Genomic DNA, 18,110 nt, shown 5'->3' with positions numbered 1-18,110 from the left:
GGATGAAATCCTCACTGGAGCTTCCGAAGATGTTTCTTCCCGCTGGAGGCCCTCCGAAAGCAAGGCCCGACTCCACCAGCTCCTTAATGGTGCTGACGTCATTCTCGTAGGAGCGGTGAGGAAGCTTACCAGGGAACTGCTGTAAGCTGTGGTCATGACCAGGGAGTACAAGGCCCACATGAAGAAGATAGCTCTCAGGACAAACCCCTTTGGCTTCCGAGGCACGGATACGCCGAGCACCAGAGCCAGGAGGTATAGGAAAGGATGTTTGAGGAATATGCACTCGGTGGTGCCAGAAAACTTCCTCACCTCACTCAGAATCACCGCGAAGGCAATCTGTGTGAAGACGATCATGGTCCACGTGCTCCAGCGAAAGGGTAGTATGATACTTCTCTGAGGTGACAGTCTGGGAGCCTTAGGCACTGCCCATACCAGCTGCTGGCATTCTGATTGGAAAACTAGATCTAGCGCTAGGTGCCTCTCTAGGGTGGGCACGAAGGAACCTACAGCTACGTCCGCTCGCCCGTAGACCACATCGCCGAATGCGCCCAGGTAAGTGCCGTTGGTATGCCTATACCCCCATTTACCGCCATCATGAGGAGTTTTGACGTCCAAGGTCAAATTCATTTGCTGTGCTATAATAAGCAGCAGTTTGCCTTCTGTGCCACCCAACGTGTGAACATCATTCTCTAATACCAATACATTAGGTGGGTAATCGAAAGTGCAAACGCGCAAGGCACAAGAATTGAAATTGACATCTTTAGCTAGAAACATAAGACTTTGGTTCCAGTCTCGTTGCCCATTGCAAGTGTTCAGCAAAATGGCGTCAGTCTGATTTGTACACTTGATAGTTGCGTACGGAAAGGACGTGTATAGTCGAATGTCATTATCCGAGTACAACGCAACAACTATGTCAAACGCTTTCAGTTTCGCCATGTCAATAAAAATTGACTGCAAATCCTCGTCTTTCACATTGTCATCGTTTAGGAAAAGAACAATTTTAGATCTAGGATTCGTGTTACTGTACACTGGTATGCTATCTATTATAATGAGGATTTCTTCGACATGAGCGTGTACGAAGAGCACAAAGGAATCATGGTGTAGATAACCATCAAATTCCTTGTAAGCAGTTATGTTATTAATGAATATCAGTGAATTATATTCAAATACGTCACTTCTGATCACGTTCCTTTCAATATCAACATCCTCACGAAATGAAACAAACACAACATTCTTGTTTTGGGAATACTTGCTGATTAGACTTTCAGTGCAGTTTCTGGTTACGAAATCAAGAATAGGTGTTGGTATGTGAGCAAACAACGGACTACACAAGACAACGTGATTCATCAACACTGCGGCTAAGAGGCGCTGCATGTTTTCACCTGTAATGAAAAGAATTTGTTCAGTACACTTGACGCAACTAGAAATGTAGGCACTACTAAGAATTTAACAATTACTATAAAACAGCTATGTAGACTGAACGGAACTTCTGAATATCTTCAGTTATTACAATCGCTGTAAATGCTACAGACTAACTTACTTTACACAGAAATTTGCTTAATAATTTCAGATTCAAATTCTAGATCAATCACTGCTAAGAAATAACTCAAATGTTATATGTTTTTCGCGATACCTGTGCAAATGAAGAGAAATACCAACAACACATATCTTGTAACCGTCATATTTAAGACTGAATCTATAGAGCTATATAGATTCAACATATTCACTGTATATTACATATTATGTAAATTTTTGATACATAATATATTACTTTTATAATGTAGGCAAATTAGATAGAATTATGACAAGTGACACATACAATAAAGAGTTAATTATTTTTTATCAAAACTTTATATAAATGTTAGCCGAGTACGTTAAGTGATATATTTTTGTATCTAACCACCAAAGTTCCCAGATTCGAGTCGGCATGGACATTCTTTGTGATTATCTCTTCATCAATATCCAATAATCATGACTCATCCTCATCGCTAAAACAAGCATAAAGGCATGATAACAAAATACAAGAATAACAAAGGCATTAATAAATATACGGATATTATAGTTGTTCTTGATTGTATAAAAATGCTGTTAGTATTGTTAGTATAATAATGTAAATTATAAAGTTATAATTTCGCCTTGACGCATTTTGTATTCAAAACATCATTTTTAGAACGCTGTTTTAGTAGAAATACGTACTATTGTATAAACATTTTGGATTCTTTGTATGCCATAATACATGTATTCACTACAGACATTCCATTGTAATATTACTGAAGACATCAGAAATAAGTAGGCCTAATGCGAAATATGCATTTCGAATGTTTGTATCAGTGAAATTGTGTTTTAGTACGAACGATTGGCTGCAGAGTATTTGTTCTGGAACAGACATCAGAAAAATATGTTATAATCTTGTCACAGATACCCTACGAGGTTCATGATTACTGCTTATGGTGAATATTAAATTGGATTGAAGAATAACAACATAAGTACAATCGGGAAGAAGGAGGTTGTACGAAATTCTCTTCTTGTCCTGGGAGCTGAAATCGCTAGCTATTGTCAAACAACAAGAATTTGAATTTCCAATTTTTGTTCCACTGAATATTAAAGGATGTAATTATCAAAGTTACTTGAAGAGACATGAAACATTAACTAAAAATCTACGTATTACAGCGACAGCGATCGACTGCATGGCTAACTACAAAACACATTTATATCGTCAATAGGCTTTACACTTACGATACTAAGAACAGCGTACAATGTTTTAAGGTGAGAATCATTACTAAGTATTATTATAACAATATTGTTTGATTGAATATCTTTAATTTTTATGGGATTAGTTATATACATCTCTCTATTTGTCAATTCACGAAGGACCAAATCATTCATGTCCATATTCAATAACTGATAAAATATACAATTACTGCAAGGATTTTCCTTTCATTGACTTGTCTGTTTGAAATTAAAATTGACTTGTCTGTTTGAAATTAAAATTTTGTGTGCTTTACCATTTAGGCTATTTGTACACTCACCTCAATTAGTACTTGGGCAGTTTGTTTCTTTATAAAGCATATTTGCAAAAGATACAAAGAGTCAAAGATAATTTGTTTTAATTACACAAAAGATACCGAGGAGAATGTCAAACATGATACACACTCTCTTTGGAGATTTGTACAAAATAAAAAAAGTAAAAATAGAGACAGCAATAGTGCTATGGTTTTCAATGGGAAAGTTCTTGATACAAGTCATGATATTGCAGACACCTTTGCACACTACTTTAAACCTGTTTACACAGATTCCCCTACTTCATATACAGTATTAGGAAATGACGAGTTACGAGTTCCACATTCATTTTGTATTGAAAAAAAAATACTGAATACGAGTTTGATAATGCTATCAAGAAATTAAAACCTAAAGAAGCAGCAGGTCCGGATGGCATACTGCCTTACATATTAAAGGGATGTGCTGAGGTCTTGAAAAAAACCTTTACCGGTGATATTTAATTTAATATTGGAATTACATACCTTTCCAAATGTGGATATTAGCACGCGTGTGACCAATTTTGAGATCTGGAGATAGTATTAACATGAAAAATTATAGACCAGTTGCAATCCTCAGTGCTCCAGTTAAAGTACTAGAACAAATTCTATATACGTACTAGAAATTTTAATCATGTAAAAAATTACATAAATAGTAACCAAATGGATTCTTTCCTCATAGATATATTTCATTCAAGATGTTTATAATGCAATTCATAACCAAACAAGTGTTCACATTATTTACATGAAATTTTCAAAAGCCTTTAATAAATTAAATCACGATGTATTACTATGTAAATTTACAAACTTTGGTTTTACGAGTAACATGCTTTTTATTATTAATTCGTATCTTTACAATAGGAAACAATATGTGATTTATAAGCAATCAGTTTTACATCAATATATTGTAAATTCTGGAGTCCCCCAAAGGTTCTAACCTCGGTCCACTTCTGTTTATTATATTTGTAAACGATTTTCCACATAAACTTCAGCATTTCAAACTTCTCATGTACGCAGGCAATGTTAAACCGTATAAAGAAATTAATTGCACTTAAGATATGTTAGATCTTCAAGATGATATAAATGTACCTTGTGATTGGAGTAGTGTAATTGATGATACTACTGGCGCACTTATAGCGTAGAAAAGAAGAGGTCATTTGATTAAACAGCCCGATTTGCCTACACTTAAAATTATGCCAAGATGCCCATATTCCCCAATTCTTCAAGTGTGATATGCTCTTAATTCTAAGAATTTTGAATCCTAGTGTAGAAAAGAAGAGTTCATATGCCCCGATTTGCCCACACTTAAAATTATGTCAAGAGGGGGCATATAGCCCAATCGGCCATGTGTGTACATATTTAAATCTAAAGAATTTTGAATTCTAGTGTAGAAAAGAAGAACTCCCCTCAGACAGATTTGCCCGTGTGTGTAAAAGCTACATCTCTCAGTTTGTTGTCCATAAACTTGTCAAAAATATGCCCCCCCTTGATATTGTTTTGGCTACACTTAAAAACTAAGGCAAAAAGTCACTCTCACCCACCCACACCCATTTATATTTTCTTCCGGCCCGGTAATAAGCAGAGCTCTTCTAGAATTGCTCTGTGACTCTCTCATTTCTTACATCATAAACATATGATTTTTCACCTATGAGAATAACACTACATATAGTGTCATCAGGCAGTGTATTGTGGAATTCACAGATAATTTTAATGTTTGTCCTGTCATTAACCACAACTTGTTTCCTTTTTGAAGTGTTGATGACAAACATGGGTCTCTGTGCTTTGAATTCATCTGGTGTGTAATACATGTCAGTATTGCCAGTAGTGACCCTTTTGTATGCTGTAAATGCTTCATATAATTTAAGGAAATCATCCTTGGACATGTCTAAATTATAATTTTCTCTAGGAAATACCTCATTTCTGCCATTTTTAAGATATATATTCTTGATGTTGCAGTTATCAAATCTACTTGAATTTTTTTCCTGATTATTGTGTCTTCCAGTCTGAAACAGTACCACCACAAAATCCAGCATGTCATATTGTATACTGGAGAATGAATTTGTAGCATCAAAATCATAATAAGTACCAGTTGCAGGCTTCTGTACACATTGATATGTATAAAATTGTAAAAGTACTTGTGGATTTTTTATTATATCTGCTTTGTATTTAAGAGCATAATTGGCTTCATATTCAACAACCGGGATTCTTAGCTCCATAGTCTGAATAATGCATTTGCCTTCATCAGGTAGGGTATTAGGCAAAGCTTCCCCTGTAGAGTTTAATGTGCTGTACCTCATCAAAGCATTATTATGATTGGCAGCTCTTCTAAATGTAATTCTTAAACCACCCTTCCACATAATATCTTTGTAATCTGAGAAGAATCCTGGCAACAGGCGCATAGGGAACAGCACTGTGTGGCTCTTAGATATAATTTTATCACCAGCCTCAAATCCACCTATTTTGTAGTAAGAAGCCTCGGTCTTGGATAATTTTAGTGTGGCCAAAGCTGTGGAGGTAAAGCCGGGATAATCCACTCTGTTTATAACAACACCATGTTTTCTGATCTCAATTTCAGAGAACAGATGTGGCACAAAATTGTCCACCAATCTTATATTTGAATTTGCCGGATAATCTGTACCATCGAGCTTTACAACATCAAACTTGATGTATAGATCTGCTCTGTGGGGGTGTATAAAGCCATCCCCTACATCAAGATCAACCTCAATTTCTGTGTTGGGTTGATTTAAATTTGCAAATGTCCTCCTGTTTGGGGGGATTGATTGTAGCTCATAACTCTCAATATTTTCCATTTTTTTGTATGTATTTTTATTTAAATATTAATCTCTATGATTGCAGTTGTTGTGGCTCCAGCAAAATCAACTAATTCTTCTTTTTCATTAGTGACCATCAATTCAATATAATCTATTCTATTATGGCACACAGGAAAATATAATGTTGGGGATGGAGTGTAGATGATGGGCTCCATAAATTCAGAATTAGGTTTAAATGTTGCAATGATGCCAGTTTGTTTGTGAGTGCCTATGCCATTTGATTTGGTGATCATACCCTCAGCCACATTACAGTGAATATTTAGAGTCTCTATGGCTAAGAATTTAGGTATATTAATAGCAGTGTGTTTGATGGCTGGTTCAAGTTTTGTGTTGTTCTCAAAGCCTAACAGCTCTCCTATAGTACCAAGATCCACTGTTTCTGTAGCAGATACAATCTCTACTCTGTGAGTGACAGAATTTTGAGTTAATACTATACCTCTGGGTAATTGAGCATTTAGAGTGGACAGATTATATTGCCCTGGAGTGATGACAATTTTTTGATCCCCTACTGCAATTTTGTTGTTGTGGTGTGTAATATTAGGGATCAAGTACATGCCATAAAATGCTCTGAGAGCTATTGTTTTGGGATACACTATATCATCATGTAATTTGAGTTTCAATACTGAATTTTGGCTGGTGAGATGGAATACCCCCATGATGTTTTAAATACCACAGGGCCTTTTGAAAATTTTCAATTGATGGTTTATTTATTTGAGACATATATCTGAGAACAGATAAACACAAATGTCCACAATTAACATCTTTGAAGTTTTGAACACGGGCATTATTGTAATAAAGATTAGCTGATTTTAGATATTTTATTAAATTTTCACCTCCAAATGAATCAAACACAAATGCCTCATTGTTTAAATATTTAAGATAACAGATCCAGTGAGTGCCCTGATTTTTGTACTTATCCAAATTAACAATGCCACACTCTTTGTTGAGTGGTTGTTCTGGTAAAGAATCAGACATGTACACACCTCTAAAATTTTTGATGACCAGTGGCTTGATTAAAGCTTCAATATCTTGGTTTGTAAGCGGCTCTTGTTTTTTTTAAACTTATTCATGGCTCTCTTAACACCTTTGCCTTGTTTCTCCATGGCCAGGTTATGGCGCTTCAATTCATCTAATTCTGCCTTATTTTTCTTGGCATCTATTACTGTTTTTGCTATGGCAGCTGATCCCCCAGCCAAGCTCCCAACAGCCCCAAGTGCTGCTAAGATGGCCGGGATACTAAATATGAAGCCACCCACATGTGATTTTTTTCTAGATTGTTGTAATTTTTTTAATTGGGGGGTACTAAGCAACAATTTCATACCATGGCCCTTTGCAAGACAAGAATTTTTTTTCTTGCGCTGCTTTTTGGTTAAAAGGCTATCAATAGTTTTAAGAGATTTAAGACCTGCATAAGGTATTTGATACATAACACCCTTGGCCTTCATTCTAGGTTTATTATATACGTATATTCACAGCCCCCACCCCAGTTTTTGTTTGGTGTTCATAGCTATGGTTGTCCCCAATGCTGCTATTTTTTCACTTAAAGAAGCATCTTTGCTTACAAATCTACCAAATGCAGCCTCTTCTAATTTCTTGTCTGCAACATGTCTCTTGTCAAGATCAGACCACAGTACCGGGACCACAATATTGATAGCCTGGAATGTGTAATTCAAATGGCAGCATGTTTATAATGTCATTAACCAACCCCCGGCCCTCAGAAATATTTCAAAATTTAGGTGGTAGAGTATTAATAATTTTTATAAGATATCCAATCCCCTTAGTGTCATTCACTATAAAATTAGACAATTTGGTGCTTATCATGTCCATAATTCCAACTTTTTCATTGTAAAAATTGTGGTTGCCAGCATTTTCCTCCCCAGCTATCACCAATAACCTATCTACAAGTTTCCTGACATCATCAACCCACACAAATTCTTTAGGCAGGGTGTTGTTTTGTTTGATTCCACTGCCAGTCTTGATCTGTGACCATATGGGCTTGATTAAGTTGTTATATTTTGCTCCACTGCTAGACTTGACTCTTTTTTATGTGAGATCATTGTTCTGGTATAGAGCATCTGATTTTATTAATATTTCTTTGTAGTGCTCATAGTCTTGATCTGTATAGCTGCCAGGCCTTTTCCGAGTCATAAGTTCCCACAATCCAGGTGTGCCGGGATATTTAACAAAACCACCTTTTTCTCCAAGATGAGATTCTGAATATACAAGTAGATCATCTCCCATAAATGTTACTCTGAAATTGCCAATTCTATGTATGATGCTACCATCACGCTCTGTGTCAGCATATAAGCCAAAGACCTCATCTTTGTTGTCTTTAGGTGTGCTTAAATATTTTTGAGCAAGAAGACCCAATTCAATAGGATCCAGAGTAGCTTCAATTCTTCGAGGAGCAACAGGACTAGGTGTATGAATACTGGAAAGTGGGGTGATTGGATAATCTAATATGTTCCTTGCAGCTACAGGTACAAGCTCTGTGATCAAATTTTGATTTTGCTCTGTAACAGTTTTGATATTTTTACCTAATTCACTAATAGCATCAATAATAGGCTGTTCTGTTTGTTTGTGTTGTTCATAAATTCCTCGGTTCTCTGATTTCCATCCCTTAAATCTTTTTACAAGATAATCTCTTAATTTAAGATCATCAATGATTGGCCTTTTCATGGTTATTTATATATGTTTCAATGTCTAGAAAATTGTTGATTTTATTTCTGTATTTGCCCCTATTGGGTTTTCTTGTCATATCAATTGTGACAAACCCATAACTGTCCTGGTTCCAGCACATACTGCAAAACTTGGAAAAATCATTGTAGCTCAAGTCCCCACCTACATATTCATCATGTATGTGTTTGAGGTTGGTATGATCTTGATGAAACACACATATAAAATTGCTGTTGTCTCGGATCAGCTGCTTCGGAATTTTAGAAAAAGTCTGTGCCAGGTAGAAGCAATCAATGTTTTTGTGTCGGCCCTGTGTAAAAAAGATTTCTAACCTTGTTTTGATTATCCAGTATAATGTCATCAAACACAACAACAGAATTATCGAGACATTCATGGAGTGGCTTAACATCTGGTTCAAAAGTGGCTATATCCAATCCATCATATAGCTTCATCAACTGCTGATATTTTAATTGTTCCAAGCTCTTAGAGAAGACATACAAGTGCCTGTTTTTCCAGTCTAACCAGTTGGGTGCCAATAAAAAATTATCAATTATTAGTGTAGTTTTACCACAAGCCGATGGCTCAACAATAAGACATTTAATATTTTCAGGCAGCAACTTGCCATTTCTCTTAATCTGCTGTTCAGGTTCTGGCAGCCTCTTTATAACATCCCAGGTGCTCATATTATCACTTTGTCTGCATCGATCCAGCTGTGTTCTGGAAGTCCTAGCCATTTGACAAATAACTTGTTGCCTTTTCTGCGGATGATTTTTTCTATGAGATATGTGTCAGGCTGTTTAGTTTTGTTGAGTTCTTCTTCATAGAACCGGCCTTTGAGAATTTCTCCTCGGTGGTCTTTTATTATATATGTGTTAAGGGTCCCAGGTTTAACTTGAACGACTGTAAATAATTCAGTGCTCCAGTTTCTTGTAAAGCCTCTTTTGAATAAGTGCTTATATTTGCTGATTCTTACTTGATCACCCAACTTGTATTTGGACTTTCTTGTTGTTGGCTGGTATCTAGGATAATAAACAGTCCTGATCAATTTTTGCTCATCAGATGAAGTTACTTCAGAGGGTTTCATGTTGATTGTGGAATGAACCGAGTTGTTATATTTATGTAGAAGTTCTGGAAGAATATTAAGCCATTTATAATTACCTTGAATCTCTCTACAATTGAGGCTTTGAGATTACTGTAACTCGAATAATGTTGTATTGACTGACTTTTAATAAATTGTTGGAACACAGAATTATAAAATTCTTTGCCATTATCTGTTTGCAAATAGCGCGGTGATCTTCCACTCTGATTGATGATTGTCCTGAAGGCTTCTGTAACACATTTTCCAGTCTTGGATTTGAGTGGCACAGCCCAGGCAAATTTTGAAAATGTATCTATGACAGTGAGTAGATACTTGTAGCCCTTGTTGATCTTGTCTAAGTTTTTCAGCTGTCCACTTGCCATCTCAATCAAGTCGCTCTGCCATAAATCATCTACGCCTTTTGTGACTACTGGCAGTCTCTTATAATTATGTCTGGCTTGTCTGTGTAATTCATCAACAATAATTTGTCTAGACATAATATGAAAACAAGAATATTGCAACTATGGGGTGTTCAGCAGCTGATACTACAGGATTTTCTAAATATAGTTTGTCTCCTATTTGTATATGAAATTCCAGAGAGCCTTCATCTTCAGCATAAGATGTTTCTAATGTATCGGGATCTGTAAAATCTTCTAACTCTACACTGGTGATTTTTGGTTTGTTGTCAGCATTTGTTATTGATAAGGTGGGGTAGTGGTGTGCCTGTGGTTCAAGCCAATATTTGATCTCGATTGGTCTCAGTGTGCCCCCAACAAAAAACTGGTAATAAAATTGTGCAGGGGACAGCATATATATTTTGCCACCTGGTGTAAATGGTGAATCATATTCTTTGTTGGGGATGCTGTACAATTCAAGAATTACTGTATGTTTTGGATTCTCGATTATGCCTGTTATTTCTTTTTCTGCTGTAAGCAATCTGCTTGTTACAGATTCAAGGTGCTCATTGATGGTCCTAACAATCTCATCTTGCCCAGGCTTAATCCTTATGTCCACAGCAAGTTTCTTGTCTTGTTGTACAATTTCTTGTAGCTGGGTGGCAAAAACAGACAGGGCATTTGCTTGATTGGATTCCATGGTCCCTAGCTGTTGCTTGATATTAGCTACAATTTGTTGCAAATTTTCAATAACTGCCAATTTTGAATTTTGAGCAGTAAGATCATGGACCTGTCTTCTGATATCCTCAAACAGGGCATGCAGTTCATTAATATGTTGATTAGTTGGTAGAGTGGCCACTGTCTGAGTAAGTTGTTTGATCTCTGTCTGGATATTCTTGATATCTTCTGATTTCAATATGCGATTCACTGCTCTCTTAATATTTTTAAGTTCCTGTGATGTAGGCAGATTTGATACAGTATTTTGCAAAGATTCAAGTGCCAATTTCACATTATTTAATTCAGAAGCATCAGCCACATTTTGCATAGCATCTTGGAGCAGGGCTATATCTGCCTGAGTGGGTGTTGATTGTTGTAAAATTTCAAGTTTTGTTTGGATATCATCGATCAAGTGATGAAAATGAGGTAGTTCAGATTCAGTGTTGAGGTTTTCAAGTTTTGTGATTTGTTGCTGGACACTGACAAGTGTGTCTACAATACCAGGCAGGCGGGATTCTAGAGATTCTTGTACATTTGTCAAATCACTTTGCACTGCTGCTATTGTACCCTCAAGATGGGTTATGGTACTTTGAATTTTTCCAAAATCTTCATATGTTTCAAGTTGCAGCTTAATGTTGGCAACACTCCGAGTTATTGCACTCAAAGCATCAGAAGATGGCAAGTTGTTCATAAAATTTTCAAGTGTCTCAATTTTTTCTTTAACCTCGGCTATGGCATTGTTCAGAGGGTCCAGATTAGGTATTTGGAGTGATTGAATCTGTTCTTTTAGAGTGGAAATCACTAGATCAAAATCTTCTTATGATTTTATGCTTTTGACAATTGTTTGGAGCTGTGCCTGGACATTATTTATCTGCTCTTCCAATTGCTGTTTCAATTGCTCAGAGTTGGTGGCCTGGGTCTTAAATTTGGCTTGAAGAGCTGCTACAGCTTCTTCTAAACTTTGAAAATTATCCAATGTTGCCAGGTCAGTATATTTCTGAAGCAATAATTTGAGTTCTGAGTCAATTTTAAGAAGAGGGTCCATGCATTGTGATTGTAAATTTGTAATTTCTAGTTGAAGACTGGCATTGAGTGTGGTTTGTAAAGCTTGTAAATCACTTCTTAATTTCTTGACTCTGACATCAAGCATCAGAATCTCATCACTGTGATCTTCATGCCTTGTATGGCCAAATATATCATTAGGCATTTTGTTTTAGTGGTTATTTATTATTGAATATCTAATTCTTAATTCTATAAAAAAAGGTATAAGCTTGTCATATGATCCCGGGACCTCAATATATAAGCAGTCACCAGCAGAAACAGTATATACAGTGCCAGAAATCATGTTTGAGTGCTTAATTCTATAAATATTTCTCCCTACTGAAATCTTGACATTACCCTCAGGGGTTGTAATAAATTGCAATTGACCACCTACAGGTAATTGGTAATGATTTAAATTATTGTTAAATATGTACAATGTTTTACCTGTTTCATCATCAACATCTGTAAGTATGCTGTTCAGATGAATAATTAACAAAGCACTTAATTTACATATTATATCAGAAGAGGGTTGTGCTGTTGGCAGGTTCATAATAGCCTGTTTTTTGAACCCAAATAAGTTCATAGGCATGTTTATTTATTTCAAATCATGCTCTGTAATTGGGCATTGTTTGCCACTTTTCAAATCACAATGACCCCATGGTAAAGTATGTATGCCACATGACAAAATGCATCTCTTATCATCATGTGGGTCCAGAGCCACTTTTCTTACAATATTGCTAGTCAACAAGTGATCCACACTCTGAATTCTGGATTCTGATGTTCTGATTGTGCTACATGATTTGAGGCAATTTTTGTAATCTTCAAATTCAAGCTCTTTGTCTACAGTCACTCTGCCAATGCCCTTGGCCTTTTTGGCAACAGCGCCACTACATGTTTCAAAGCTGTACATCTTGGCTCTTAACCCAGCAAATGCTACAATAACATCACCAAGTGTCTCATCTTTTAACTTGCCAGGCACCTTTTTGTTGTGGTGTTTAATTTTTGAATGTTAAGTGGTATCAAGATATTTAAACAATTGAGGCTGTGCTATATCTTGATAAACATCTTCTGTTTGAATATCAAGAACAAAACTATCTGTGTCCATGTACATCAGTTTTACACGATCCTTATAAAAAGGCTTCAACACATCATAATACAATTTTAACATGTGTAATTTGGCCAATTCCAATATCACAGCCCCTACATAAATAGGCTTATCAAACTTAATCTTTGTTTTTTTCATGTTGAAAAGTGCCATATTCTCATCATAAATTCTTCTGTAATTGAAGTTGGGCTTTCCAATCAATTTTTGCTCCGGCTGGGGTCAGTAATTATTTTAACATCAATATGTTTTCTGACATTTTCAATTGTTTTGCCATACACTGAATTGACCATCAATTTAAACAAAGTTTTATCAAATTGGCTCATTGCAGATGTTCGAAGCTCTGTGTTTGTATCAATATATGGCTTCAACCATCTTGAGTGCCTGAACCTCAAAACTTTTCCAATTTTGGTCACTTGAACACCATGTTTCATCAGGAACTGGAGGTTTTTGTAATATATGACATAATCCTGTTTCGGCTCTAGAGTCATCATCAATTTCTTCTGTTTAGAGCCAGGTGAGCACTCAACCTCAGGAATTGGGGGCAGATCAGAAAATGTGTTGTGTAAATCATCAGGAATTGTCAGATCAACCTCTAAGAACAGGCCATAGTTACTGTCATCAAAATCCTGAAGATCTTCAATATTAAAATCTTCAACCCACTCAAGCCCTGCATATGGCAGTTTTTTCATCATGGCATAACCATAGAGGCTGTTAGCATCTACATACAGTATATAATTTGATGGCAGTGCTGGATCATAATCAGGAATATATTTGTGTTTTGCTCTGGCATATCTCTGACAACATTGCACCATGCCTCCTCTTATACATTGTTCCATAAACAGATACATATCTTGATCCTGGATCAGATCGAATTGCATTTTAGTGTTCAAAAACATTGCAGACCATGCTAGGCCCGGAGCACTGTAAAAATACATTGGATCCAGCTCATAATTTTCCATGGAAGATTTTCTAAATGCCTGAAGTATATCAGCTAAGAGGGTCACATCAAGTTTTAAATATGCCTTGTGATAATCACCAAATGTCTGGCACTTTAAATTGTTCCACATCAACTGGGCATGGTGATAATCTTCATCAGTGATTCCAGATGCTCTGATTTTGCTGTAAAACTCTTGTTGTGGTGGCAGAGAACACTCATCAAATTTAGAAAAATCTGTAACATAATCATATGGATATACACCCTTCCGCCTAATTAATTTCAGGTCCTGATTTGGAAACAAAGCACATGTGATTTTGAATTGATCATCAGATAATTGAGTGGCCAGTGTAGCCAGGCTAGCCGATAAAATTCTGTATGAATCAAGAAATCTTAAGTGAATAGCAACACCATTAACTTTAATTATTTTGCTAATGGCAATATATTTCTCATTATTTTCAGCTAAAATATTTAAATTCTGCTTGTCAAACCCCTCGTACCTGATCAAATGATGAAAATCATAATTGGATGCACCATGGCAAAATATAGGGACAAATTTTGGTCTCTGGATCTTAATATTACAGCTATTACACAGGGCCATTAAGAATTTACCATCTGTATGAGAATGGTGATGAACCTTGATATTTGTATCTGAAAATTCAGAATCACATACCGGGCATTTTTCTGCATTGTTGAAATCTTCAATCTGTTTCTCTGTTAAAGGCAACATAGGTTTTGATTTTAATAAGACATTAGATGCTATGTCATGGCACTCATTTTCTATTCTATCTGCAAATTCTTTGATGGCATCTGCTCCCATGTATAAATCTTCTTTACTAACAACACCATCCTGTACAACCACATAATAAAAACTAGAAGGTTCATGTAGCTGATATGATGTAATTGAAGGTTCATCAGGATCTGGGCTACAGAATGCAAGGGGTTTGAGGTTTGATTCAAAATCACAGACTATATATGCTGGGTGTTCCAACAAGGGTTCAATTTTTTTGAATTTGGCATTTTCACTTGGCATTGGCATCACCATATGAACAGGTTTATGGTTGCCACAGTATTTCAGATGCTTAATTAACTTGTTTTTAACAATTTCTGCATTCTCTTCCCGAACCCCATTCACCATTTTTTGACCATCAAATACAGTCAAACATCTTCTGCACAACTTGAATATTCTATGAGTTTTGTCTAGTTGTTTTCTGACTAAAGCTTCAAGATTATGTATCAGAGTATAATGATATGTATCATCCCCTTCAATTAAGAGCAGATCAATCGGAACAGCAGGATCATCATCAAGTGTACTGATTCTGAGAGGATCTATCAAGCAATTGCCACGGCCAGTAGAACAAATAAATACATTAATAGATAATTGTTTACCATTGATATTCCTGGCCTTTTTTTCAAATTTATCAATATTCTGAACAGACATTGGATATTCTAAACCCTCCATTGCTTCATCAAAATCATTTTCATGTTGTTTATAAAAAGTTATTCGCTGAGGATCCTTTGAAATTGGATACAAAGCAGCTAAAATACACCACAAAAAGCATTTCTCATCATTATTTTTTATATTAACCACGGCTTGTTTGTTTTTAATATTGGCAGGTAATGGCAAATATGTAGATCCTTGTAATGGGCTGAATTCAGAAATATTAACATATAACTTGTGTGAAGATCCGCATAGGCTCCATTCAGACTCTTTTGCTGCAAATTCAGAGTGTTTAATATTCAATTGATCTATCAAACTGCTTATTATTTTGTCTGAATTTGCATTTGAATATACCGGTACAGTTTCTGTTATGTGGGGCTGTGTAAATTTTGTGCCATTTGATTTCTTATATTGTGTAAACAATTTGAGGGACAGCTTGTAAGAGCCATTTTGTGCATTTAGAATTGCCTGCACATCTGGATTTATACTGTTCAAAAAATTCTTAATGTCACATCTTGGCTCTGATACAAAACGGTGATCCCTTAATTGGCCATTAAAACTGCTATGGATGGGTTCATAGCGTGGCTGCTTTGCCGGTCCAGCATTAACAGGTGTTTCATGCTTCCTTTTCAGACCAGATGTAGATGGTTGAGGGGGCAATGTTGATGACTGTTCATAACAAATACACTTATGCCATTTGTAATAAGCCTTGCTTAATATTTTATGGCATCTTAGACACATTTTTGTAGCCTTTCTGCATTTCTCAGGGTCACAAATATGGCGATGCCTAGACCAATTAGAACTAGATATATTTTTTTTGCATTGATTGCAATATTTTTGATTTGGCATTTTTGTTGTTTGTTTATATATGGACAATATGCCAAAACAATTATAACAGCAGCTAGTGGCTGAGCTGGTGCTTTTATACCCAAACAACAGCAATAACTAGGCTCTTGTGATCCCCAATATAAAATAGTTTTGCTCTTTTATGCTGTTGTACAACACACTTTACCAGGTTTCAAACCTCAGCTGTATATCAGCTAGCAGTGAATATTCTCAAAATCTCATGTGTGGAGATATTATTTTGCCACATGTATTTCAATCTTTCACATTTTATCAGGACTCAAACCCAGAGCCTCTTGATTACAAGGCAATAATACCAACACTTTGCCATCAGGGGAGGCCCACACACTCTACCAGGTTTCAGACCTGGGGGCCTCTTGATTACAAGGCAACAAGACTAGCACTTCTCCATAGAGAGGTCTTAAACCCAGAAGCCTTTGATTATAAAGCATATAAGGCATGGGACTATGTCCATATTCTATTGAGCATCAGAACCCAGTAGAGCTATATATCAGCTAAATACAATTCAAAGTTTGACTTTGAAATGTGCAATGAATATTTCTGTAAGTCTCACTCCGGTATATATTATCAGAACAAGGCAAAACCTGAATCCAATTCAGGCATATATGACAACATGCAAGAGGCCAATGTTCTTTTTACTAGGAATTTCCCTTGGAGTCAATAACATGATGGCATGTATGGGGAATTTTTCCTGAAAGGGCACAGTGTAGATTTTATCTCATGCATGCAAGCATATAAAATCTCCCAGGCGTGCATAATTTATTGCTGGCCGGGATATGAAATTGATTAGAAAGATTAGAAAAAAACATGAAACTATTTTGCTTGCCTGCTCTTGTCCTATTGTATTGATCTGTAAGTTGTAGAGGATAAAAATATAAGCTTTTTGCCTTAGTTTTTAAGTGTAGCCAAAACAATATCAAGGGGGGGGGCATATTTTTGACAAGTTTATGGACAACAAACTGAGAGATGTAGCTTTTACACACATGGGCAAATCTGTCTGAGGGGAGTTCTTCTTTTCTACACTAGAATTCAAAATTCTTTAGATTTAAATATGTACACACATGGCCGATTGGGCTATATGCCCCCTCTTGACATAATTTTAAGTGTGGGCAAATCGGGGCATATGAACTCTTCTTTTCTACACTAGGATTCAAAATTCTTAGAATTAAGAGCATATCACACTTGAAGAATTGGGGAATATGGGCATCTTGGCATAATTTTAAGTGTAAGCAAATCGGGCTGTTTAATCAAATGACCTCTTCTTTTCTACGCTATAAGTGCGCCAGTAGTATCATCAATTACACTACTGATTGGAGTATGGATAACGATCTAAGGTTTAATATTAAGAAATGTAGTTTTATGATACGTGGTCTGTTAGGAAAGTAATGAGACTGGCAACACTGTGCACTAACCGGCAACGCTGCTACCTCCACCTTCACACGGCAGGTAGGTGAACGCTTGCCGTTGACTCGGTACAAGTTTCAACTTGCTACATTTGCTACACGATTGTTGAGAGCGTCTGACGTGAAGTTGTGTTTGTGAAGTGCGTTACGAAAATGGACTGGAAAAAGTTTGAACAACGTTGTGACATCAAATTTTGTATTAAGCTTGCCGAATCCGCTACTGTGACATATGAAAAGTTACAAAGGGCTTATGGAGAACATGCACTATCTAGGGCACAAGTGCTCAGATGGCACAAGTCCTTTTTAGAAGGCTGAGAACAAGTGGAAGACGAACCTCGTGCGGGAAGACCTTCAACCTCAAAAACGGATGACAATGTGGAAAGAGTGAGGTCTCTTGTGAGGTCAGATCGTCGATTGACGGTGAGAATGATCAGTAGTGAGTTAAATTTGAACGTGTGTACCGAATGAAGTCCTTGAAAGACCCAGGAAAAGGGTTGCACGTGTGCGACCAGACATTGCACGCACTTGGGTGCTGCACCACGACAATGTAGCATGTCACACAGCAGTCTCCATCAATGAATTTTTGGCAA

Source organism: Lepisma saccharinum, chromosome 22, assembly GCF_977018435.1.
Source record: "Lepisma saccharinum chromosome 22, izLepSacc3.1, whole genome shotgun sequence".
Lineage (NCBI taxonomy): Eukaryota > Metazoa > Arthropoda > Insecta > Zygentoma > Lepismatidae > Lepisma > Lepisma saccharinum.
Note: the sequence above shows the minus strand (reverse complement) of the source record.